Genomic DNA, 25,459 nt, shown 5'->3' with positions numbered 1-25,459 from the left:
TTGGTGCATAGTGTGAGGGTATGTTCTAATTTGTTGATTTGCATGCAGCTGTCCAGGGTCCCAGCAGTACTTGCTGAAAAGACTGTCTTTTCCCCATTTTATGTTCTTGCCTCATTTGTCAAAGATTAATTGCCCGTAGGTGTTTGGGTTTATTTCCAAGTTCTCTCTTCTGTTCCATTGGTCTGTCTGTCTGTTTTGATACCAGTACCACACTCTCTAGATGACTGTGGCTTTGTAATATTGCCTGAAGCCTGGAAGAATTATGCCTCCTGCTTGGTTTTTGTTCCTCAGAATTGCTTTGGCAATTCTGGGTCTTTTGTGGTTCCATATAGATTTTGGGATAGTTTGTTCTAGTTCTCTGAAAAATGGTGTGGGTAACTGGATAGGGATTGCATTGAATCTGTAGATTGCTTTGGGTAGTATGGCCATTTTTACAATATTAATTTTTCCAATCCAGAAGCATGGAATGTCTTTCCATTTCTTTACATCTTCTTAATTTCCTTCTTTAATATTTCATAGTTCTCAGCATATAAGTCTTTCACCACCTTGGTCAGATGATTGACTTTTTTGGGGTGCAACTTTAAAAGGTATCATATTTTTGTATTCCTTTTCTGCTATTTCACTGTTAGTATACAGAAATGTGACTGATTTCTGAATGTTAATCTTATATCCTGCTACTTTGCTGAATTTGTTGAGCAGTTCAGATAGTTTTTGGGTTGAGTTCTTGGGGCTTTCTATATATAGTATCATGTCCTCTGCATACAGTGACAGTTTTACCACTTCTCTTCCTATTCAGATGACTTTTGTTTCTTTTATTTGTCTGCTTGCTGTGACTAGGACTTCCAGCACTATGATAACAGTGGTGGTGGGAGTGGGCATCTGTGTCTTGTTCCAGATTTAGTGGGAAGGCTTTCAGCTTTTCTCCATTGACTATTATGTTTGCTGTGGGTTTGTCATAAATGGCTTTGATTATGTTAAGGAATGTTCCCTCTAGACCCACGTTGGTAAGAGTTTTGATCATGAATGGATGTTGGACTTTGTCAAATGCTTTTTCTGCATCTATTGAGATGATCATGTGGTTTCTGACTTTTATTAATGTGGTGTATGACATTGTTTGATTTGTGTATGTTGAACGGTCCTTGTGAACCTGGGATGAATCCCACCTGGTCATGGTGTACGATCGTTTTGATATGTTGCTGGATTTGGTTAGCTAAAATTTTGTTGAGAATTTTTGCATCTGTATCCAGCAAGGATATTGGCTGATAGTTTTCTTTTTTGGTGGCATCTTTGTCTGTTTTTGGAATTAGCATGTCGGTGGCATCATAGAATGTCTTTGGGAGTGTTCCTTCTTCTTCAACCTTTTGGGAACATTTAAGGAGGAAGGGTAGGATTTCCTCTTTGTGTGTTTGGTAGAATTCTCCTGTGAAGCCATATGGTCCTGGACTTTTATTTGTAGGGGATGTTTTTATGACATAGTCAATTTCATTTCTAGTGATCCGTCTGTTCAGTTGATCTATTCTTCTTGATTCAGTTTTGGTGGGTTGTACGTCTCTAGAAAGATGTCCATTTCTTCTAGGTTGTTGAATTTGTTGGCATATAATTATTGATAGTAGTCTATGTTTTTTTGTATTTCTGTAGCATCAGTTGTGACTTCTTTTTCATTTTGTTTATTTGGGTTTTTTCCCTCTCCTCTTCTTGGTGAGTCTAGCCAGAGGTTTGTCTATTTTGTTTATCTTTTCAAAGAGCCAGCTCTTGGTTTGATGGATTTTTTCTATAGTTTTTTGAATCTCTACTTTATTGATTTCCTCTTTGATCTTTATGATGTCCTTCCTTCTGCTGACTTTAGGTTTTGTTTGTTCTTCTTTATCTAATTCATTTAGGTGGTGGGTTCAGTTTTCAATTTGAGATTTTTCTTCTCTGTTGAGGAAAGCCTGTGTTGCTATGAACTTCCCTCTGAGCACTGCACCTAGAGATGCAGATGCACAAGAAGGCCTGGGATGCTCCACCACCAACTCCAGGGACTCTTGGACTGGGGAAAAGGCTGAACCAGCAAATCCCAAAGAATGGGGACTGAAAACTCATTCCAAGCCAAATGGAGAGCTATAGCTCTCACCAGCTGTTCCCAGCATGGAATCCATGGGTTGCGTCAAAACAGATGGGTCCAGGGGAGGCAGGAGGTGGCTGTAGGGTCAGCTGGTGGACATAGTGATCATGGGGCTCCCTGATGGGTTTGCGGTTGGAGGTAGAGTAGGAGAAAAAAAGGCTCAAGTCATCCGATCTGAGAACCACGAGACTGGGATGATCTTCCCACTGCCAGAAGGATCCTGAACCTTCAGAAAAGAACAAGGACCATGTCTAAAGGGTTTGGGAATATTGGAGCCATATCTCCTCAGAGTAGGACTCCCCAGGCTCTCCAGGCCTCACTCCTCAAGCCTCCCTTAGAGACAAGCCCTCCCCACCTTTGTCCTTGTCAGCTCACTGATCCCTGAGGTCCTGCCTATCCCTGAGGACCTAGGTTTCCATAGAGATAGGTTGGTGGAGAATTATTGATACAGCTTACCAGCCTGACCCACAATAGTTCGCACCCTCCTGGGGCAACTGGGCACAGGGACACATGGCTCTAGAGACTTGAACCACCTGGACTGCATGTGCAGGGTGTCCTTGCCTACCAGCTGTGCCACAGAAGAGCCAGAAACACCTGCGACTCCCCAACGGATTCTCAGGGGATTTTCCTGAGAGAGCACTTGCCCACCTTATCACTTATCCATGAATCCCCATGACTTCCTGACTGCTGCTTGTCATGCCAACCACACACCTGTGAAGGATCTGCTCTACATGGCCATCTGTCCACCAGACTCACCCTTCTAGGGACCCAGATTCTAGGACCATAGAAATGTTGAAGGCGTGTCCACCCGCCTAAGGTACAGATGCCCCTAAATCCATCTGCATCATTTCCACTGGAAGTCACCAGCACTGGGGGAGGGGGGAATTCTTTGACCCAAAAGAATGACTCAACCTGACAGGAGCAATGCCGTGATTCAGAATGAAGGGTCAGTACACACATACAAGCCCCTGATCCCCCACTCACAATTCACATAAAATGTCCCATACGTACATATAAACTGATGCCTGAAAATTCTTGCTTGACACATACATACATCCAGACACAGATGAGCAGTGTGCTGGTAAATGCTTATCTCCAGGAAAGTCAGGTAAGACTTCATTTATGGTATCTACATGGTCTAAATATTCCAAGCACGAGAAAATTCAAACTACCAACCTGATGTTACCAAACACAGAGCTGATTCTCCCAAGCTAGTATGAACCAGTTCCAATGAAGTTCACACCCTTCCATATGAATATGGAATCCACACAATCCACTTACACTCTGAGTGGGATCCTCAACTCTCACCTCAGTTATGTAAGCAAAGGACATCACACGTGTGTGTGTGTGTGTGTGTGTGTGTGTGTGTGTGTAAATATATACGTATTGGACACACATGCACATTTCTACACTCAGCCTGATAACTCTACAAACAGGCCACCTAAATTTACATACCTAGATATACACATAGTCTAAATTTTTACAGACAAAGTCCTATATACCTTGAATATCCAACTGCTTCTCTTACTGATACAGGTTGGGACCTGGCACCCTTGGCTGCAGGGGCTGCAGTGGTTGCACCTGGACAAACACCTCCTGGAGAATGAAATACAGCAAAAGTATAAAGGATGAAAAAGAACTATGTGCTTGCTCATTTGGGACAAATTGTGAGAAAAAAAAAACGTCCACTTCTGAAGAACAGAGAGCAAAAGCAGGGTACCATGCACACCCCCTACATGCACCACCACTAAAGGGGAGGGAAAACCACCTCAGCCACCCCCCTGGCCCAACCCCTGGACATGCCCCTACCCTCACCCCATAGAAGGAACTAGCTCACCCCTGCTCAGTGAGCAGGTGAACAAGGGAACCTGGTGATTGCTTCTGCACCTCTCTGCTGAAGCAGGTGTCCTGAATAAAGCCTTCCTGATTTTCTCTTCTGGCATCTTATCAATTGCTCTTGATTAAGAAAGGCCAAGAACCCTAGCTGGTAACACTCCAACTCTATACACATCCTAACCATGAATACAAACATGTGCAACCTACCTACCAACCAGCTGTCCATGTTGAATACCCACATTGCTGTGGCTGTGGCATAGGCATGAAGCTGCAGGTCTGATGTGACTCCTAGCCTAGTAACTTCCATATGCAGCAGGTGTGGCCCCCAAAAGGACAAATAAGTAAAAAGAAGGGGAAAAAACTGATCTCTAGGACATTTAGTTCTTTAAGGCAAAGTTCTGCATCTATTTACCCCAAGCTCCCAGTCCCTCCCACTCCCTTCCTCTCCTCGTGGCAACCACAAGTCTATTCTCCAAGTCCATGATTCTCTTTTCTGTGGAAAGATTCCTTTGTGCTATATATTAGATTTCAGATATGTGATATCATATGGTATTGGGCTTTCTCTTTCGGACTTTCTTCACTCAGAATGAGAGTCTCTAGTTCCATCCATCATGCTACATCACAAGTCTAAGATGTAGTTCTCTGTGAATATTTTAATTTTCAACCAGGAAGAAAGAAATATTTTTTAAATGAAAATGATGGGGTGGTTGGGGAACTTGGGTTAATAGATACTAACTACTGCCTTTGGAATGGATTAGCAATGAGATCCTGCTGTGGCGCACTGGGAACTGTCTAGTCACTTATGATGGAGCATGATAATGTGTGAAAATAGAATGTGTACATGTATGTGTAACTGTGCCACCAGGCTGTACAGTAGAAAAAAATTGTATTGGGGAAATAACTATTAAAAAATAATACTAACAAAGGCAGAATCAGATATGAAACACCACCTGTCCTCCCTTAAGCTGGACAATAACGACGTTTACAAATATATAAAACAATGAAAAAATAAAAAATAAAAGACATATACTATGTAAAAAAATAAAAATGGATTGCATTCAATTTTACTTGCAAAAAACAGCTCTAAAAAGATGTTAATGAAAGAGTTAATACTGATTTCTGGTGGAAAGAATCCTTTCTGCTATATATTATATAAATATTCTACTTTGCACAAGTGGATTGTGATCCCTGAGAAGTATGATTTGTTTAAAATGTTACATTAAATAATTTAAAAGGTAAAACATAAAATATTTACCAGCAATGTAATAATACAGGAAAAAGTAGCAAAGATTTCTGGTCTTGGACAGTAGGCTGTGTGACAAATGGTTGATAGACTGGGTCTTTCTGGCACAAAGGAACATTAGTAAGGTCGTGCTCTTGATGCTGCCAGCCCGTGGTGGTCCAGGCCCATTCCTGTGGGAATGGCTTCAGAAGGAGGTAAGCCTCTAGACAGAGGCTGTTTTCCAAGAGAAAGGGCCTCCCTCAAATCCCTGGGTTTCTGTTGGGACCCTTCACTGTGGACATGGAGTTGGACGGAAGGAGAGGAAGGCAAGAGCACTGCACCCCAGGGACATCTCAGCTGGGGAGCCTGTAGAAACCTGAGGCTGCCCTGGGGAGGACAGCTGCTTGGAGGTGGTTCAAGAGGCCTTGCTCTGGTTGGGGAGGCAGGATGGCAGCAGGCAGGTTGGCGGTTTCTAGAAGGGAGACAAGCCACTTGGAACGTGTGTGTAGCCAGTGTCCTGTGGCTGGCCCTGGGTGGGTCATGGGGAAAGCCTAGCCCCGCCTTGTGGTCCTCAGGCATCTGAAGCTCGCCTCACCAGACCTCTCTCAGGGATTGGAACTGGAGCATACTCTGGCTAATGGGGGCGTGGAATGGAGGGTATAGTCAGAAAATGATTCAGTGCTGGTGGGTGTGGTCTGTGGCCACATGCTCAGGAAAGGGTCTGCTCTGAGCTGGGCAGGATGTGACTCTCGCTGCCACGGCCCAGAACGTTTCCCACCATCCCGCCCAGAACTCACTTCTCAGGTCAGGCAACTGTGGCCTTGGACTCCACAAGGGATGGGCAACCATGTGACTTCACCCAAGCTAGGACTCGTGGGCCTGGGTTGTTCGGTATTGGTTTCCCTTTTGTGGAAATAGGTCTCTGCAGACATGGCACAGCATGTCAGGTGGCTCACAGCAGAAGCTGAGGCCTGGCTTTGAGATGAAGAGTGTGTTCCTATTTCAAGTCACTACTACTACATGTGGAGAGAGGCTGGTGCAGGTGGAATGCCTAGGAAGGCTGCTTCCTTTGTAAAGGTGGGGGGGTGAAGCAGTGTAGCACAGAAGCAGGAAGATGATCTAGTCTGCTACTCTGAAACTCCTAGGACACCTGTGGAGGTCAATTCGGTGCCTCGTGGCATGTACCTCCTTCTACTGAATGGGCGGTTTTCTCACAATGGCACCTGACTCCTGCCTGCTTCTCAGTTTGTCCTCACTTTCCATTATTGGGAGCTGGAAGGGGAAGGACCCCAGGCAGCCTCTACTCCCATAACGCATGTGACATTAGCCGCCCTGGGGCCCTGCTCATCTTCAGAAGCCAACCCTGGATGGGAAGTGGCAAAAATGCAGGGGACACACACCATCTCAGACTTCTCTCTGAGGAGCAGAACTGCATGGTGGGAGGGATACAGGGCCATCGGGATGGGGTGGCACACCTTAGCCCCTGTGAAGTGTCCTCTCTGGGTGGTTCGGAGAGGCAGGTGCATGCTTGGTGGGGCTGTTCTGTGTTTGTCTAAGGGTTCTGTGTGCAGAGCGATCTTCGCAGCCTTTGAGAGGTGTTGTGTGAGGTCAGGAAAGAAAGACAGAACAGATGTGTGCTGAGCATCCCGAGAGGAAGGGTTGAGGAGGATGTGAGGCCCTTCGACTTTAGAGAGTGGAGGTCCATCAAAGGCCTCACGGTGCCTGGAAGGACCTTGGAGAAGGCCCTTACCTGCCAGTGACCTTGCCGAGGGGCATGCTCAGAGTAGATGGCCTCTGAGGTGCAGGACGTAGGGCAGCCTGTGAGGACGAGGTGTCAGGGAGCTCCTCAGGGAGGCTCTCCAATCCCTGCTGCTGAGCTGAGCATTTCTCAGTGGACAGGGTCAGGGAACTGGGTGCGGGGATGAAGACCATGAAAATCCCTCCACGACATCTGCACAACACACAAGTTTCTCGGGCCAAATGCCCTCTCCCACTGAGGTCAGAACATTAAAATCCCTCCACGACATCTGCACAACACACAGCTTCCTCGGGCCAAATGCCCTCTCCCACTGAGGTGTGCCCTCTGAGTCCCCAGAGAGCTTCCGTCCATGTCACCCATTCTCCTCTTCCATTCACCCCTTTTCTTTCTCTCCACAGCATCTCCACTGCTGGGCACGGATGTGGTCATGCCCCGTGGGGCCTCACGCTCCTATCCTCCCCTCACTCCTGGCTCCCAGCCACAGCCAGCTTGGGAGCAGCACCTGCCACCGCCCATGGCCCCATTACTCCTGCCTGGCAGCACCCTATTGCAGCCAGCTCACCCCATGACACCTCGGGTGGCTCCTGCTGACCATGGCCCCATTGCCCCAGGGCTTGGCAACATCCCTGTCCCAGTCTGGTCAGGAGGGAGGTCAGCATTGCCCCACCAGTCTCAGGCCTTTGGGCGCCCTCAAGCCCCACTCAATGGGAATGCTTCCAGGGCCCTCACGGGGAGTGCTTTGTGTCCTGCGCCCCTTTGCATAGCAAGCCCTGTGGGGGACAGAGGGGTGGCGGCCCCAGCTATTGCAGCAGCTCAGGCTGGCAAGGGAGGCTTGGCTCCAGGCCTTCCTCCTCAAGCAGCACCACCAGCTGCCCAGATGGCCTTCATCCTGCCCCCAGGGAGCTCTGGGCCGTGGCCACATGGCACCTCTGGGGCAGGCAGCCTGCATGCCTCCCAGCACACGGGCCCTCAGGAGGACGCCTCTCACCATAAGAGCGTCTATCAGAACTTCCGACGCTGGCAGCGCTTCAAGTCCCTGGCCCGCAGCCACCTGCCCCAGAGCCCCGATGCGGAAGCTCTCTCCTGCTTTCTCATGTAAGTGACCTCTCAGGCCCTCATTAGCTCAGCTGGAGCCTTCGCATATACAGGACCTTGGCATGGCCTCCCTGCTTAGGTTTCCAGGCATCCTTTCACCTCGAGAGAAGGAGGGTTGACAGCAATGTCCATGCTATGAGGAGGCACGTCTGCACTCAGATGTGTCCCACGTCCAGTCCATGACATCCCGTCCGTGCCTTAGCTCAGCTACCACCACCATGCAAGACCAGTTGTCTCACTTTCTGCACTGCCATGATAACATTGAGTGCAGGAGAGCAGTCCGAGAGGGTCCTGCTCGGATGTGAGGAGCCACAGTTTGAATGGGACCTGCTTCTCTGGTGCTACCTCCTTTCAACATGGACCTGGGCCTATGGCACCCAGTGGGTATCACTTCAGATAAGGCTTAGCACATTCAGGCCCAGGACAGAGCATTCTGCATGCCCGGTCCTTGTTGTTCTGAAGAAGTCCAGTGTGAACGGGGAGGTGGTCGAGCTGTCCTAAGGGCAAGGGTCTATCCTCCTAGAGCTGTGAGCCTGGCAGGAACATCCCTCCTAGACCCGAGGTCCCTCCGAAAAGGGGGACTAGGCCATCTAGTGCAGAGACCTGGGCACAAGAATCCTTGGGGTTCTCAGACCTGTTAGCAGGTAGACTGGTGCCTTCCCTCCCTCATTGAGGGGGCTGCATTTTATATGAGATGGCAACCCGCCCCCAGCTACAGGGTCCCAGCTATAGCCAGGGAGTGGACAAGCATCCTCTGTTGAGTGGGAGGTGGTGGCACCAGGCACCAGGAAGGCTTGCCTTTGCTCTCCAGACACCCTCGTCTCCCCCTCTTGAGCCTGGGTTTGGCAGGGGTGGGGCCCATGGAGGCCTTGGAGCTGGGTGGGGTTGGGCAGTTGGGGGCTGGGCTGTACCAAGAGACTGACCCTGAGGGCTTACAGCCCAGTGCTTCGCACCCTGGCTTGCCTGAAGCCCACCATGACGCTGGAGGAGGGCATGCGGCAGGCCATGCAGGAATGGCAGCACATGAGCACCGTTGAGAGGATGGCCTTTTATGAAATGGCAGCAAAGTGAGTCAGGGTCCTGGGCCATGGGTGACATGGTTGGGTAGGCGGTGCGTGATGGGCAGGCCCTAGGGCAGGATCTGGCCCTGGTGCTAGCAATCAGAGAGGATGCAAGAGGAGGCCGGCACCTGACACCTCCTGTTCCCTGAATCCCCAAATCCTATTGGCCTCCAGAATCCCCTCTGCCACCTGGAGAACTTGGCTCTTCCAACCTGCCTGTCCCAGGAGCTCTGCCCTACCGTGATGCTGATGTGGGGAGGCTTCAGGATGGCCTTGGGGAGCACGGCAGCCCAGGAGGGGGTCCCCTGAAGGCATGGGGGCTGTGCAGAGGTGTGGTCTCCTCCCAGCAACCTGGCACCCCTTCATGCTGGGTGCCTTGCCATCATGGACCTAGCGTGTGGTAGGCCTCTCCTCATCAGTGGTGGCTGGAATGGGCAACCGGCCATCCCTGGGGAAGCCCATGGGTCTCTGGCCCTCCCTGTCATTTCTGCATGGGAATCTCCTAGTTTCCAAACAAAACCAAAGGAGCAGCTAGCTCTCAGTGGCAAGAGATGCCTCACCTCTAAGTGTAGGATCCCCACTCCAGCCTGTGCTGGGCCCTGTGTCATGCATGGTTTCCCGCACTCTCACTCCAAGCCCCAGATTCAGGCAAGGGCTCTGTGGGGACACATGCCTGACCAGGCCACTGGCCATCTCCATTGTTTGGGTCAGACAAGGTCCGGGGGCACATGAGCAGGGGCCCCCAATACCACCATGTGTCCCTAAGCCTGGTCCCAGAGATTGACCTGGGTCTCTGCTGGGCCATGCCCTCCAGCTCCAGGGCTGGTCAGGCAGGAGGAGGCCCAGATCTTGGACCTGTGCCAGAGCAGCTCCCTGCTGCGCAGCACCTCACAGGCCCCTGACAGCCCCAAGGACACCCTCTCCTCACCCCCTCAGTCCTGCTGCCCTGGGTGGGCTCCAGAGCCCAGGTGGTTTTCTCACTGGTGCCTGTCCCTCAACACCCCCCAGGTTCATGCAATTTGAGGCAGAGGATGAGATCAGGATGGGGAACGTGTCCTGCACAACGTGGGCATAGGGAATGCCTCCTCAGCTCCACCAAAGCTGGCTCCTCAGGAACACACATTCCGCAAAAGGGGCACTGAGTCTGTGAATCGCCTTCCCCCTGGAGGTCAAGGCACAGGTAAGAGAGGCCTAGGCCTGGTCCCTGTTCCCAGATTGGTCCTTCTCCCTCAAAGGGGCATTGGCCTTTCAACACGGATAGCCCCCGAGGGGGTCTCAGTCCCCCTTTTCCCCTCTGGGGTGTGGACCTGGTCCATTTAGAACCTCATCACCCTCCTCCCTGTCTAAGGGGCCCTTGTGAAATCTGCCTAACAAGTGTGCTGGTGGGGAGACCCTTGATCATTAGACGTTCCACACGTTCTCACACCTGACTTTTACCTGTCCCTGACTTGAATCTGGCCTCCCACAAAACCTGAGGCTCTGGCTGCTCCTCCCCCTTCCCACATGCATATCCATTGCCCCACAACAATGCCCTCCCCTGTGCCTGCTCAGGGGTCAGCTTCTGGGCGCTGGGTCCCCTCACTTTCCCTTCCTCCTGCTCTGCCTCAGCCTGTGCTCCAAGGAAACACGGCCCCAGGGTCCAGCACACCCACCCAAGGCCACGCAGAGCCTGGCAGCTGCTGGAGCACAACACCCCCAAGGAGATTGCCCCTGAGGCTCGCAGGGAGCCTGGGGACCTCCCACAGGCCCTGGTGGGTCCTGGCCCCTCAGCCACAGGGGAGTCAGTTATGGAATGTCGAGAGGATGGATATGAGCTGCCACAGGACGAGGACGGCTGCTTCCCAGACCCGGATCTCCTCAGCTAGGTGGACAAGCTGTGTTCCCAGGAGGCCTTTGACACCAAGGTGGGCTGGGCCTGGAGTCTGAGACTCCAGGATTCCAGGGAGAGATGCTCTTAGCACCCTAGTTCTGGCTTTGGCCCAGGACAATGGGATTTATGCTCTGGTCCTTGAGCCTGACATCTGTGTGTCTTCCTGTGTGTCTGAGTGTACTTTGGTGCATAGGATGTGTATATGTGGATGTGTAAGTTGTACATGTGTGTGTGTCTCTCTCTCTTTGTAGGCCTTTGTGTGTCTGTGTCGGTGGCTATGTGTTTGTGCTTTGGAGCCCATGTGTCTGCATGTGCACCTGCTTGTGAGTGTGTGTGTGTTTATGTGAGAGTAGACCATACCTATGGGAGATTGAAAGCTCCCCCTTTGTGAGGGGGGCTCTGGATTGGCCTCTGCTAGTCACATTTCCCCCAGGCCTTCCCGCCTCCCAGGGCACTCCTGCCAAGGCTGCTCACAGCCTCTTCCTTCCATTCCAGGTGGAGGCGGTCATTCACCCCCTATTCCTGGCAGAGTTGCTTTCCCCAGAACCAGAGCTGGATCTCTCGGGCCTTGCTGAGGAGCAGGAGGAAGGACTCTCCCCTGAAGAGGTGGCCAGGGGAGGGACTGACACTAGGGAGACTGGGGGCAGGGGGGGAAGCCAGGTGACCCTGGAAATCCAGGAGGAAAGGACCCAGGTCAGCCAGGGCTGGGGAGGGCCCTAGAGCAGGAGGCCCTGAAGGCTCTGTCCCTCCCTCCCCTGACAGAGAGGCCCTGCATTTGGGAGGCTGGCAGGTGGGTGCAGGGCAGGAGGAATGGAAGGGGAGGAGGGGAGCTGGGGACAGGGCAAGGACCCTGCTGGGAAGTAGGTCTAGGAGGAAGGCAGGAGGGCCACAGGCTCTGTCTGTGGATGTGAGTCCCATCTCACCTCCCCCTGCCCATAAGCCCTGGCTCTCCCTGGAGGGTGCTGAGCTTTCACTGTCCACCTCTCTCCCACCAGCTGGTGCAGACACAAGTCCTGGCCTCGGAGGAGGATGACGGGGTGCCAGCCACTCCCAATCACAGGGCACCCCACCTGGACTCAAGACCTTCAGCTTCTGTGGCCCAACAATTTGCCCAGAGGAACGAGCAAGGCCCACAACCTGGGGTCAGTGATGAATTCTGTACACCCCAGATAGATTTTCATGGCCATCTAAGGCACCACCAGACAGGGGCCTGTTCAGGCACAAAGGCTCTGTGCCCTCTCCAGGATATCAGGAGCCCCCTCAGGCTGGAACTGCACAGCCATTTCCTCACCAGGGCACAAAGCGCTCGGGCCCTCCATCAGGACCCAGGGCCAGCAAGGTTCTCAGGGAGGCCTCTCCTCTTAGTGGAGCCCTAGGGCTGGGTCACGGGCTCAGTGAGGATGAGGAGGAGCTCCCCAGCCTGGCCTTCCTCTTGGGCCTTCACCACAGCCTGCTGCCCTGGGGCCTGCCACAGAGCCCTGTGCCTGCCTCAGGTCTTGTCTGCACTGTAGGGCAGAGGGCCCAGCCAGTTTCCCAGGCCCCCTTTCCCCAGAAAATGGGCCTCAGCTCAGGCCCCCTGGAATCTGCCATGTCTAGGAAGTGGGCTCAGAATGGAGGCCTGACTGCTGCTGAGGATCTGGGGATGGAGAGTTGCTTTTGTTCCGTTCAGCCCTCTGGATACTCACCAGTCATGAGAATGGAGGCTGGAGGCAGCCCTTACCTCTAGAGAGTTTCTCTCTGCCTCTCTGAAGTGGCCTGATGACATGCTGGGGTGATTCTCCAATCATCCAGTGTGTCCCGTGTGGGTGGCTTAGCCAGAGAAGAAAATTCTTGTCTGTAAGGATGGGAATTTCTGCTTCACTGCCTTGTGCGTGGAGAACATCCAATAGTCTCAGCTGGATTATTGCAGTGTACAATATGGTGGAAGCAGATGCCTCATAGTCCCAATGAGGATGAAGCAAAGGGAATGGGGAGTGGAATTTCATGGTCTATTAATGTCTTGGGTGGAGTATTTCATCTTGTCAAGCTCAGTGGTCCCACCCTCACCAGCCCACTGGCATCAACCCCCTGGTAGCTTTCAAGTGAGCAAAGCCTAAGACTTTCACTAGATCAGGCATAGTGTTCCTGTTGTGGTGAAGAGGGTTAATGATATAGGGTTGTCTCTGGGAACTTCCATATGCCACAGGTGCAGCCCCCAAAAAAGAAGAAACAAAAACAAAACCCCTGAAATGTCTAGAATTTATGTTACGGTGCAGGGACTGTACATGAGGAATTCACTAATGTTATTCAATCCATAAAAAATGAAATAATGGGAGTTCCTGTTGTAGCTCAGCTGTAAGAATATTGACTAGTGTCCATGGAGACATGGGTTTGATCTCTGGCATCGCTTAGTAGGTTTAGTTTCTGTCACTGCTGTCAGCTGTGGTGTAGGTGTCAGACACACCTCAGATCCTGCTTTGCTGTGGCTGTGGAATAGTGCAGCAGCTGCAGCTCTGATTTGACCTCTATCCAGAAACTTTCATATGCCACAACACAGCCTTAAAAAAAAAAGAAAAAATTGGGAGTTCCCATCGTGGCTCAGCGGAAACATATCTGACCAGCATCTGTAAGGATGCGGGCTTGATACCTGGCCTCACGCAGTGGGTTGAGGATACTGCATTGGCTTGAGCTGTGGTGTCGATCACATAGCAGCTCAGATCTGGTGTTGCTGTGGCTGTAGCTCTGATTAGCCCCCTGGCCTATGAACCTCCATATGTTGAAGAGTGTGTCCATAAAAAGACCAAAAAAGACAAGACAAAATTGAATGCAATAGAAATTGCAGAAATGGAAGTTGAACAGACCATAACCAAATAATATTTTAGGGAGATTCCATGTGGCTCAGCAGATGAAGAATCTGATTGGTGTCCATGAGGATGCAGGCCAATCCCTGGCCTCATTCAATGTGTTAAAGGATCCAGTGTTAACATGAGCTGTGGTGTAAGTCACAGATGTGGCTTGGATCTGGCATTCTCTGATTTGACCCCTAGCCTGGATCTTCCATATGCTGCAGGTGTGGCCCTAAAATGACAACCAATCAATCAATATAATAATCAAACCGTGGTTTAATGGACAATACATTCACAGAATCATAGAAGTTACCAACATCCACAAGGTGGGGATTTGTTTCGTATTTGTTTCCAGTGAGCCATGATGGGAACTCTGAGTATTGCATCTTGTCAAACTTCCTGATGCTAACCTCACCAGCCTACTGGCATCAACACCCAAATAGCTTTAGGAAGAGCAAGACCTAGGATTTTAAAAAGACCAGGAATAGATTTCCTGCTGTGGGGAAGAGGGTTACGTATCCAGCATTGTTCCAAAAAACTTCCATATGCCACGAGTGTGGCCCAAAAAAAAAGGAAAAAAAACAAAAACAAAAACAAAAACAAAACCGAAAAAAGTCTAAGATTAACATTAAAGTGCTTGGACTGTAAATGAGGAATTACACTAATGTTCTTCAAGCCATAAAAGGAATGACATAGAGGGAGTTCCTGTCACAGCTCTGAGGTAATGAACGCAACTTCTATCCATGAGGACATGGTACGATCCCTGGCCTTGCTCAGTGGGTTAAGGATCCAGTGTTGCCATGAGCTGTGGTGTAGGTGTCATGTAGGTTTGATCCTGCATTGCTGTAGCTGTGGCATGGGCCAGCAGATGGAGTTCCAATTCCACCCCTAGCCTGGGAACTTCCATATGTTGAGAGTACACCCCCCCACACACAAAAAAAAAAGAAAAAGAAAAAGAATGAAAGAGAAATTAATAGAAATTTCATTCAATAGAATCAGCTGTAGCTCACATTTGACCCTTAGCCAGGGAATCTATGTGCTGTAGGTGGAGCCTAACTTGACAAAAAATAAATAAATAAAATCAATAGTGGTTTAATGGATGATACACTCACAGAATCAGAGAAATGACCACTGTCCACAGGGTGGGTAATGGAGGTTCCTAATTCCAGTGGCAGCATGACTGGAGCTTGTCTGAAATAGAGGCAGGTGCTGGGCAACCTTTGTATATGATATACACCAAGGGGAAGCCTGCCCATTGACAACAGGGAAAGGCTCAACCCCAAAACCCTCAACATGGAACCAGAGCATTGGCTGAAGGAGCACACTTGACAGAGGCTCTGGGCCGCCTAGTCTGGGTTCTTCTCCTTACCAAATCATGGTATGTTTCTCTAAGAACAAGGCAAGGAGTAACCCTTTTCTAAATCACAGACATCATATCTTAACGATACAGCTCTTACAATTGTGCAGCCAATGTGCTTTGTTTGAAGGGCATTTTTAAGTGGTGGGTATGGAGCAGTGTGTTCCAGAGAGGATTTGGGCCATCTGGCTCACAGGTGACCTCTTGCCAGACAGGGCAAGTGACACATCTGTAACCAGGGTGATTTCCAAGGCACTGCCTGCCTTCCTCAGATGGCAGGGATGCAAAGGGTTTGAAAGGGGGTACAGAGCACAGAGCCATCACCTACAGTCCCCTGACCACCTCTGCCTGGGGGGGAGCAGCTTCCTGCTGTCACAGAAGCTATTGCTAACACACCAGTCATTGGAGGAGTTCTGGATCCCCAACATTTTGCTACTCAGCAGCAGGCAGGAGATATCAAGAATGGTCCACGGATGTAGCTAAGGGTCCTTTTTTTAGGGGAACTTGCTCATTTTCAAGAGGTGCAGGTACAGCATATGGCAGTTCCAAGGCTCGGGGTCAAATCAGAGCTGCAGCTGCAGGCCTACACCACAGCCACAGCAATGACAGTTCTAAGTCTTGTCTGTGACCTACACCACAGCTCACAGCAACACTGGATCCTTAACTTAGTGAGCGAGGCCAGGGATCAATCATGAACGCTCATGGAAACTAGTCAGGTTCATTTCCGCTGCACTACAACGGGAACACCTAGAGGAGAGTTTTTAAAGAAACAGCTAAAATGAGGTCACTAAGGTGGCCCCTAATACAATATGACTGGTGCCCCTATAAAAAGGGGAAATTTAGACCCAGAAACACACAGAGGGATGCTGATGTGAGGGCACAGGCAGAAGATGGGCATCTAGAAGCCAAGGAGAGAGGCCTCAGGGCAAACCAACCATGCGCATATCTTGATCTCAACAGTTACTTGATACATTCTTGTTGTTTAAGCTCCATTGCCCATGGGATTTGTGATGGCAGCTGGAGCTGACTGATATACTCTCTCTGAAGGCCTGTACACTCCCACCACAGAATGGAGCCTGCAAGTGAAGACACCCTCTCTGTCCCCAGCTGGGCTCCACCAGCATCCTCACCCCTGCCTTCCTCCTGAGACAGCTTCTCTGCCAGGGCCTGTTTCTTTGTCCAGGGAGTCAGACAGTGGACCTCAATGGAAGAGGTATGGATGGAGGTCAGGAGGGACTGTAGGGCCCCAAGGCAGGAGCAGGAGGAGTCTTTCATTTGTTTATTTGGGATTGCAGGCTTGGTTTGTGGGGTGGCCACTGTTGGATGGAAATGCCAAGATGGGGCCATGGAAAGCTGATGAAGCTGGTGGGGGAGGGGCCGCAGTTTCCAGAGAAGAGACTGGACTCTGAGGCAGAGACAGGAGCATAGGAGCTTGGCAGGTCAGCACCAGGCCTGCCACGGGACCCGGAGCACAAACAGCAGCAGGGTCCAGGTCTCTGAAGGCACAAAGGCTGTGCCAGGCCCAGGCGAGCCAACAGCCTGCAGAGACTGGGATGGAACCTGGGTGTGAGGAGGAGGGGCCATGGGCTCAGGGAGGGGTGTGCACTTCTGGATCTCGTCAATCCAATGGGAGAGGTAGCTGACATTGGTGAAGATGCTGGGGTAGGTGGGATGTCGGCAGTCCAAGCCCCAGCTGGCCAACCCCACCAGAACCCATGAACTGAGGAGGTCACAGACGAGGGGCCCCCCGGAATCGCCCTAGGAAAGAGAGGGGAGTTACTGTGAGCAACTGAGTTAGGTCAGAGGAGTCTCTGCCATCTACGGTCCCTCAGGTGGACTTCTGGGAAGGTCCAAACACCAGCATCCCACAGCAGACCAGCCTGTTTAAGTCATGCAGGGAGGCAATGGCATCATGTTTTAGGAAGCCTCTGATTGACCCTCAGGACAATCACAGGTTTCAATCTATGATCATATGGACCCCTGTGCCCAGAGACAGCCTGGATATCCCTGACAAGGCACTGTCCAAGGAAGAGAAGGGACAGCTACATCCACAGTGCCAAAGAGAGTTGGTCTGGGAGTGGAGCCTGGCCAGCTCAAGCCCCTGCAGACCTCAGCTCTGGCAAGACCCTGGGCTGCACCAGCACACCCCTTACCTGGACCCTCTTCATTTTTCATTCATTTAGTCATTTGGTTTACTTTCAACACCTTGGTTGAGCAATTTCAGAAGATGCCCATACCCTGGCCTGGCGGAGGCAACCTGTATTGCTCAGGGAGTCGGTGGGGGTTAGAAAGAAATCTGATGGGACTTACTAGAGTTCATGCTCTCAGGGAAGGGCCATCTGGTTGGAAATCTCCTCATGTCATCAGCCAAAGGGAGGGTCTGGTCTTTGTGGCTGGGGGTAGAGGGGCAGGGGCCATAGTCACGCTTGCTGCTCCTCCACTTACCCATCCAACATGTGCAGCAAGCAGCCAGGAAGCCTCTACCCTGGGCACAGGGTCTCCTCCTTTGTGGTGCTTTTGTCAATAAGCCAACCAGCCTGCCATTGGCAGATGTGACATGTGGAAACAAGCCATGGAAGGGTCAGGACAGGAAGGGAAGGGCACTGCATCAAGTGGAGGTGAAAGGCTACTCTTCTTGCACTAGGAAACACAAGGTAGTGTTTCCAAGCAGGAAACAACTGAACTTTCTGAAGCAGGAGCACTGGGAGGAGTAAGTGCAGACCAGGGAAGGAGGGATATGCCAGGTGGGTGGGAGGAAGAGCAGTGACATGTGGGGAGTGAGGAAAGTATATGGGACGAGGGGTCTCAGGGCCTATGGCAGAGGGTAGGATTTGATCCCCATGGAGAACTGTCTAGGTCATGTCTAGTGCCTGGATCAGTCCAGTGCTGTGTGGAGAATGAACCAGCTGGGAGGCAGCTACAGGAGAGATTACTGATGGAGAGGGGCCAGGTGGTAAGAACAGTCAGATTTGGAACAATAGTTTGAAGCTGCCTATAGGACCTGTCAAATCTGAGCCTTTCTGTCATTAACCATGGGGGGAAGTGCAGAGGGATAGAAGCAGGCTGAGCATGGAGTCCTGGGGTCCCAGCATTTAGAGGTGGGAGGGGAGGGGACCAGGCATAGAGCAGAGCATCTGGTGAGTGCCTGGGCCCAGGAAACAGGAGGGAGACTTGCTTAAGTGCCAAGTGAGAGGAGGACTCAGATCCACAGGCGGTTCTGGTGAGACAAGCTATTGGGGATGGTGGCCTTGAGGTTTTGGATAGCAAGCTGGGGACACTCCTAGGTGGAGTGGGTTAGATTCAGGACTGCTGGGAGGAGTCTTTGGGGGAAGGGAGGTAAAGAAACTGAGCAGTAGATGGTGCGCATTTACACAGGAGCCGTGGAAGGGGCATCAGAAGACATGGAGCAGGAGAGACTCTGGGCATGGCAGGGATGGAACTTGAGGCTGAGGAGAGAGGGAAGATGCTGGGATAGATAGTGTGTAGGGTTGTCAGGACGAATGACTCTAGTCTGATTGGCTGCTGTGGGGTTCTCAGTGAAACAAGCAAGATCTCCAGCTGAGAGGGCGGGGTGGGGAAGTGGCAGGTTGAAGGAGAGTGAAGGGTACATGGTGTGGTGGCCAAAAACAACCCTCAGAGATGCCCATCCTCACCCTGGAACCTGTGGCTATTAGCTCATGTGGCAAAGGGGACTCTGCAGCAGTGATGGAGTTGAGGATCTTGAGCTAAGAAGGTTTTCCTGGATTCTCTGGGTGCTCCAATGTAATCAAGATCCTCATAAGGAAAGAGAGATGCAGGAGGTCAGAGTCAGAGCAGAAGATGTGACAGAAGCAGAGGCAGAGGTGTTGCACTTTGAGGACGGAAATGCTGTGAGCCAAGGAATGAGGGTGGCCTCTAAAAAGCTGGGAAAACCAAGAAAACATTCTCCCCTAGGAAAGCCTCCTGAAGGAACCCACCTGGCCAACACCTTGATGTTAGACTTTTGACCTCCAGAAATATAAGATAAATTTCCATGGGTTTAGCCATTCACTTGGAGGGGATTTGTAGCTCCATTAAGGCAGCTCCAAGTAAGGCAGCTCCAAGTAAGGCACCTTCTTGGGAACGTGCCATGATTACTTCAGCCCTTCCCCTCTGTGGTCCCCACCTGGGGTGGCCTCAGCCCTCTGCACGGTGGACCCCTCTCAGCTGTGTGAGGCCAGTGGAAGGCCTTTCCCTGTTCACTGCAGCCCTCAGGGATTCACACAGGGGACCCATGCAGTTGCAGAAATGATGATGGATTCTGAGTCAGGCTCCAATAGCCTCCTGACTCCTGGGGAGCTCTCAGAAGGCAGGAGAGAGCCTCCTCTGGGACCATCTGTTCTACTGCATCCACTTTTCTAGGGCAGATGTCGGTACAGCCCTCATAGCCTCAGGGGGCGCCCCTTGAGAAGTGGTGATGCGACTACACCAATAAATTTCCTCCAAGGTTAACTGCGCTACCTGACTTTTCATTATTGTTTCTATATTCTTTAAGGTGGACTCTGGAGGTCTTTAAAAAATTAAGACATGTTCCCATTGTGGCTCAGCAGGTTAAGAGCCTGACTAGTACAAATGAGGATGCAGGTTCAATCCCTGGCCTTGCCTAGTGGGTTAAGGATCTGGCATTGCCACAAGCTGTGACATAGGTCCTAGAAGTGGTTCAGATCTGGCATTGCTGTGGCTGTGGCAAGGGCTGGAAACTGCAGCTTCCATTCAACCCCTAGCCTGGGAACTTCCATATGCTGCAGGTAGGGCAGGAATAAAAGAAAGGAAGGAAAAGGAAGGAAGGAAGAAAGGAAGGGAAGAAGGGAGAAACCCCAAATCTAAGGTATCACATGAAACGTGAGCTACAGTTTGCACTACTGTAGACACAAAGCAAACCTTGCGTGTGCACTCTTGCATGTGTATGCATGTGCATGCATGTATATGTGTGTGTGTGTGTGTGTCTGTGTGTGTGTGTGTGTGTGTGTGTGTGTGTCTGTGTTGGGCAGGGCCAGAGCAGTGAATTCCACCTTCAGCAAGAGGTTGGGTCTAAGCCAGGTACAATCCAGAGAGAGGGAGGCAAACCAGGCCAGGAGACTGGAAGCCAAAACTTGTTAAGTACCTACTGAATGCCAGGCACAGTGCTGCATTTCTATAGGAACCTTCTTCAGTGGAGGCCATGAGCAATTCCATTTCATGGGTGAGGAGACTTAGCTAAGGCCACAATCCCTGTCAATGGAACCAGGTCTGTCTTGCCCCACAGTATGAGCATTGAGTGCCTTGGTAGGCTCTCTCTCCTCAGACCTGTTTCTGGACCCCCTGTGCAGAGGGAGGGGCCCTTGTGGGGAGAGGTGGGAGCCCCAGGTTGGAGGGTGGGGTCCAGAGCAGGTGACATGGCAGAAGATGAATCTAGGTGGAATCTCTCAGTCAGGCGGTAGTAGGTGAAAGGGGAGGCAGGAGGGGGGTCATTTGCTGGGACTCCCGAGTGTCCAGCTCAGGGGTATTCTCAGCCTGGAGAGAAACCAGCGGAAGAGTGGGGTCGAGGGGCACTACGAATATCCAGCAGGTGAGCAGACACAAGGCTCTGGCCTTGAGCTCCATTGGCATAATTCCTGCAAGAGACCTCACAAGGCTGTAAGTGAGGTCCATGGTGACAGCCGGATGTGGACTGGGAAGGGTGGGGGCTGAACACTTGTTCCACTTCTGGGTGGAGCTGGCTCTGTGAGGAGGCCAGACCAGGCCAGGCAGCTACAAATCTATACTACTGTTTAAGAACTGGGAACCAAGAAATATGGGTCTGCCTTCTACCAGCAGCTCACTGGCCTGCCATGAAGATAGCTATCCATGTGGCCTTCTCATGGGCCAGGCTAAAGTCACAATCCCAGTCATCTTGTCCCTCCTGTGTGCATCTCCTGGGGTGCCAAGGCATAGTGCCACAAACTGGGTAACTATAAAAACAATGCAAATGTATCCTCTCATGGTTCTGGAAGCTGGAAGTCTGAAAGCAAGTGTCTCTGTGTCTAGCCCTCTTCACATAAGTCATTGGTATAGGGCCCACTTGAAATTTACAATGGTCACATCTCAAGATTCTTAACTAATCACAGCTGCAAAGACTTATTTCCAAAGAAGGTCACATTCTGAGATTCCAAATGGATACAAATTTAGGGGACACTATCCAACCCCCTACACCACCCTTTCAACAATCCCATGAAGGAGGCCTCAGACTCCTACACCATGAATAGGACACAGCTCAGATGGTGAAAAGACCACCCAAGGGCAGAGCAGTGCCTGTAACTCCAGAACCCTCACCCTCTGCCCTCCACTCCACGATGCCATCTGTGTAAGAGCTTGGCACCCAATGCCAGCTCAGGGTGCTGGGCCCTGAGGGGATGTGGTGAAGGCCTGGAGGCCAGGTGAAGCTTGGAGTCAGAACACGCAGGCCCTCCTTATTTTACGGGAGTGCTTTCCTTCTTTGGGCCTGTTTGCCCACTTCTAAAATAGGACACTACAGAGAGTGGATAGACATCTTCACAATTCAACAGTACACTCATGTCTGGAATGTATATCATAGACACATGTACCAAGAGCCCCTAAAGAAAAAGACACAGGGGGAAAAAAATGGAAGGTAAATTAGGAAGAAGATATTCAACGGCAATAAACCTACGGAAGTATATTTCATCCGTCATCAGGAAAATGCAAACCACAATAAATCATCACCATTAGGAAGGATGGAAAGTGCCAAGTGTTGGTGAGCTTGTAAACTCTCAGCCACTGCTGGAATGTGTGGAACTGGTGCAACCCCTCCGGAGATGTTTGGTAACATCTGCCAAAGCTGAACATGCAGATAGCTTTTAATCTAACAATTCTCCTCAGGGGACTCTGTGAAATCAAATAGAAAACCTCTGGAAGTGAAATGAAATGAAAAACTTGGAAGCTACTAAAATATCCATCAAGAGCAGAACTGCCCATCGAATTCAATTCACACGATAGTGTCTTGCAGGGCAATGAGGCTGAACAAACTATACCTACGTGTGACAGTGTGGATGGACCTCACAAACATAATGTTAAGACGTGAAAATCTGACAACTGGAAATAAGTTCTACTTATGGAAAATTCAGAATCTAATATAAAGTGTTAAGGTGAAGATGAGAGTTTCCATTGAGTGTTGGTGACAAGAAGGGGAGAGGAGTGTTGGCCACCTGGGGTGTAGCACTGTGAAAGTTCATCCAACTACACACATAGGGAAAGAGTATGAATGTCTTCTTCTGTATGTATATTTCAATAAGGGTTTTAAAATATGCCTCGAAAATAGATGCTGCTGGAGTGTCCTGCCAGTAGTAGATGTCCTCCTGTGCAATGGGCTGAGGAAGGGGCTAGCCTGGGGGACACTACCAAGAGATAGAGCCTGGGAACATAGGTAGAGGGATGAAACAGAAGGTACCAGGGGTCTCCACAAAGAGAGTGGAGGCAACACAGCCTCCCACCATGGAAACTGAGGCCCTGAGAACAGGCCAGGGAAGAAGGGAAATGACCTCACTTACATGGCAGATGGCCTTTCCTGTAGAGAAGTCCCCAACACACAGCATCTCCTCGTACACGGAGAAGTTCTTGCTGAGCCTGTGTCCATATACCAGATTACAGAACTGGTTCTCAATGAGGCCCACCTTAGCCTCCTGGAGATGGAAGGGTGTGGGCAGAGGTGCTGTGAGGATAAGAAGGAAGTCAGTGAAGTTTGCTAGAGCTTAGCTACAGGCTCTTCTGCCTTACTGCTCACCACCACCCCTGCATCATAGGGTTTTCTCAGCAAGGCTGAGCTTTCACCTATCAGTCTTCTACCTATGCCTAATAAGGCCTCCCCTGTTTCTCAAACTTTTCCAAACTCATCCTATTCCCACCACCTCTCTCATAGCAATAGACCACACCACTCGTAGTCCATAAAGAAAAAGGCAAATCCTACCAATGCATGCCAATCACTGATGCTTAGGAACCATTCACCAACCCACCTACCCTTTCACAAACCATCCTTTCCACTTCCATTTGTCAATCATTACCTTTCCTTCCCTCCACTAATTCCTCCGCCATCATCTACCCATCTTGTCTCATGCCCCATTCATCCACTCACCCTTCCATCTATCTGCTGGCCTATCCATCTTTGGATCTATCTCCCCATTCTCCCTCCATCAATCAATATATCCACTCTCTCCATCCCTCTTCCCACCCACTCAACCATCTTCCCCTCCATGCACTCATCTTCCCTCCTATCCATCCCCCATCCATCCTCTCATTCAATCACTCATTTATTCATCTGTCTTCAGGTTAGCTATTGTTTAGACACTAGTGATAGAGGGGAACATTTTTAGTTGGGGAAACAGGGTAAGTGAAGTAAATAAGTAGGATTATTTAGCTCTGAGAAGTGTGGTAAGGAAATACAACAGGGAAATGTGACATTATGCATTGCCTGTTTTAGGTTTCACATCAAGGAAAACTCTTCAGAGGAGGAGCTGAGTTGTATATCAAAGAAATGAGTCACCCAGATTAGCAGGGAGAGCCTGTGAGGCTGGGGAAACAGCCAAGGTAAAGGTCCTGAGGTGGGGACAGCCTCAGGATATTCAAGGCAGGAAGGGGCCTGGTGGCTGGAATGACCTGGGTGAGGGTGCAGTGGGAGCTGAGCAGAGAGGAATGGGGGCCAACATTGCACAGGGCCTGAGAGCCAAGGTAGGGCATTTGGACAGTTTTCTAAGCATAAATGAGAAGGCACTGAGGATAAAGCCCAGGGAACTGGCACAACACCTGCTTCAAAGCAAACACTCAGGCAGTTGTGTGGAGACTAAAGTAGGGCACACAGGGTGGGAGCTAGCAGACCAGTCTGGAGGTCCATGCAAGAACGGGTGGTCTACAGGACCAGGGTGGCAGCATTGCCACCTACCCCGCTGCCAGGCCCTGGGGCATAGGCTGGGATATTAAAACAAGAAAGACAGAGTCCCTGTCCTCAAGGAAGAACCAGACTCTGTGTGTGTGTGTGTGTGTGTGTGTGTGTGTGTGTGTGTGTATGTGACAATGCTGGGGACCTGGTTGTCTGTCCTGTGGTTGGGGATTGTTACTGATACACTATTGAGAAGGGCCAGCAATGCTGGCACATCCCACCCAGTGAAGACAAGTTCTGATCAAAATGCCTCTCCTGATCTCCTATCCTGAGAAACACCTACCAAATTGCAACCTTACAAATAATTGCAAATACACATTCTTTTCCCCCTAATTCTGCCACATAAGCTTGTGCCAAACCATAAACACTCTTTTCTTTAATAAAGACTCTTACTCATGAGTTTTTGCCTGCATTTCTTCCCTTTCAATCTCAGAAAAACACAACCTTTTTCTGTGTTACTCAGTTCACCTAATAAACCCACAAAGTAGACAGCTGACCTGGTTTGGGAGAAGAGCAAAGTGAGGTTCAAAGAGTGAAACACTCAAGTTGTAGTCATTCTAACTTGACCTTGGAGGCTCACAGGTCAGAAGTCATAAATATGTTTTCTTTCCATTTTTCCTAAGTGCCTCCAATGGGAAATATTGGTTCCTCAGTGGCCTAGAAGGGGCCAGGCCCCAAGTATGACCTCTGAGTTGAATCAAGTCATTTTAGATCTATAGTTGATTAAAGCCTTGAAATCAAGAAGCTGACAGGTTCCAAGAACCTGAGTTCTTAACATCCAACAGTCAAAGATTCCCAGATTTTCAGAGCTTTGCACTTAGGGAACACTGAATTTTAGAATCACACACTTTCAGAACTAGAGCCAGAATGGTCCAGTCCTCTGGAAATGAGGCACAGTGGACCAAGGTCCAGCCGTTGTTTTGCCTGGGGACCCCTACTTCCCTCCTCCCCTCCTCTGTCCTCCTTCCCTTCTTCCTCCTCCTTGCTTCCCCCTTATCTGCCCTCCCATCCCAGACTCTCCCCTACCCCCTCACTTTCCTCGTTGAGCATCCCCCAGCCAGTTATCCAGCAGGATGCATTATTAAGCAGCTGCAAGCCAGGGGCTGGGAGGCAGGCAGGGATGATGTAGGAAGTGAAGTTCACAGGAAAGAGCAGCTGCAACATGGCTATGTCACTTCCGAAGGGATGAAGCTTCTCAAAGTCTGGGTGCATGACAATCTGGCTCACGGGCATCTCCAGGGTGTGCTGAGTGTGTTCAAACAGCTGCGTGCTTCCTAACAGGACCCGGTAGTTCTCTGGAGCATGGGATTTTCTGGAGGAGGAAGAGCATGCTGTCACCATCATCCCTGAGTGTGGGCTAGGTCTCTTCCCCTGCATATTCATCTAACTGCTGACATCCACCTGGAC

General features: G+C 50.5%; 1 non-coding gene across 1 annotated transcript; it reads right to left on the bottom strand.

Annotated features, from left to right (window-relative positions):
* Positions 1-24,814: 24,814 nt before the first annotated feature.
* On the bottom strand, positions 24,815-24,907 carry MIR9844 (microRNA mir-9844). The gene has a single exon (NR_128531.2). It is a non-coding gene; the product is annotated as a microRNA mir-9844 (primary transcript).
* Between the last annotated feature and the right edge of the window lie 552 nt (positions 24,908-25,459).

Source organism: Sus scrofa, chromosome 14 (assembly GCF_054392235.1).
Source record: "Sus scrofa isolate SSC_HxYL_T2T_F1_AM1 chromosome 14, Sscrofa_HxYL_maternal_Yorkshire_Landrace_v2.0, whole genome shotgun sequence".
NCBI classification, from domain to species: Eukaryota; Metazoa; Chordata; class Mammalia; order Artiodactyla; family Suidae; genus Sus; species Sus scrofa.
Note: the sequence above shows the minus strand (reverse complement) of the source record. Positions and strands in the feature narration are given on the sequence as shown.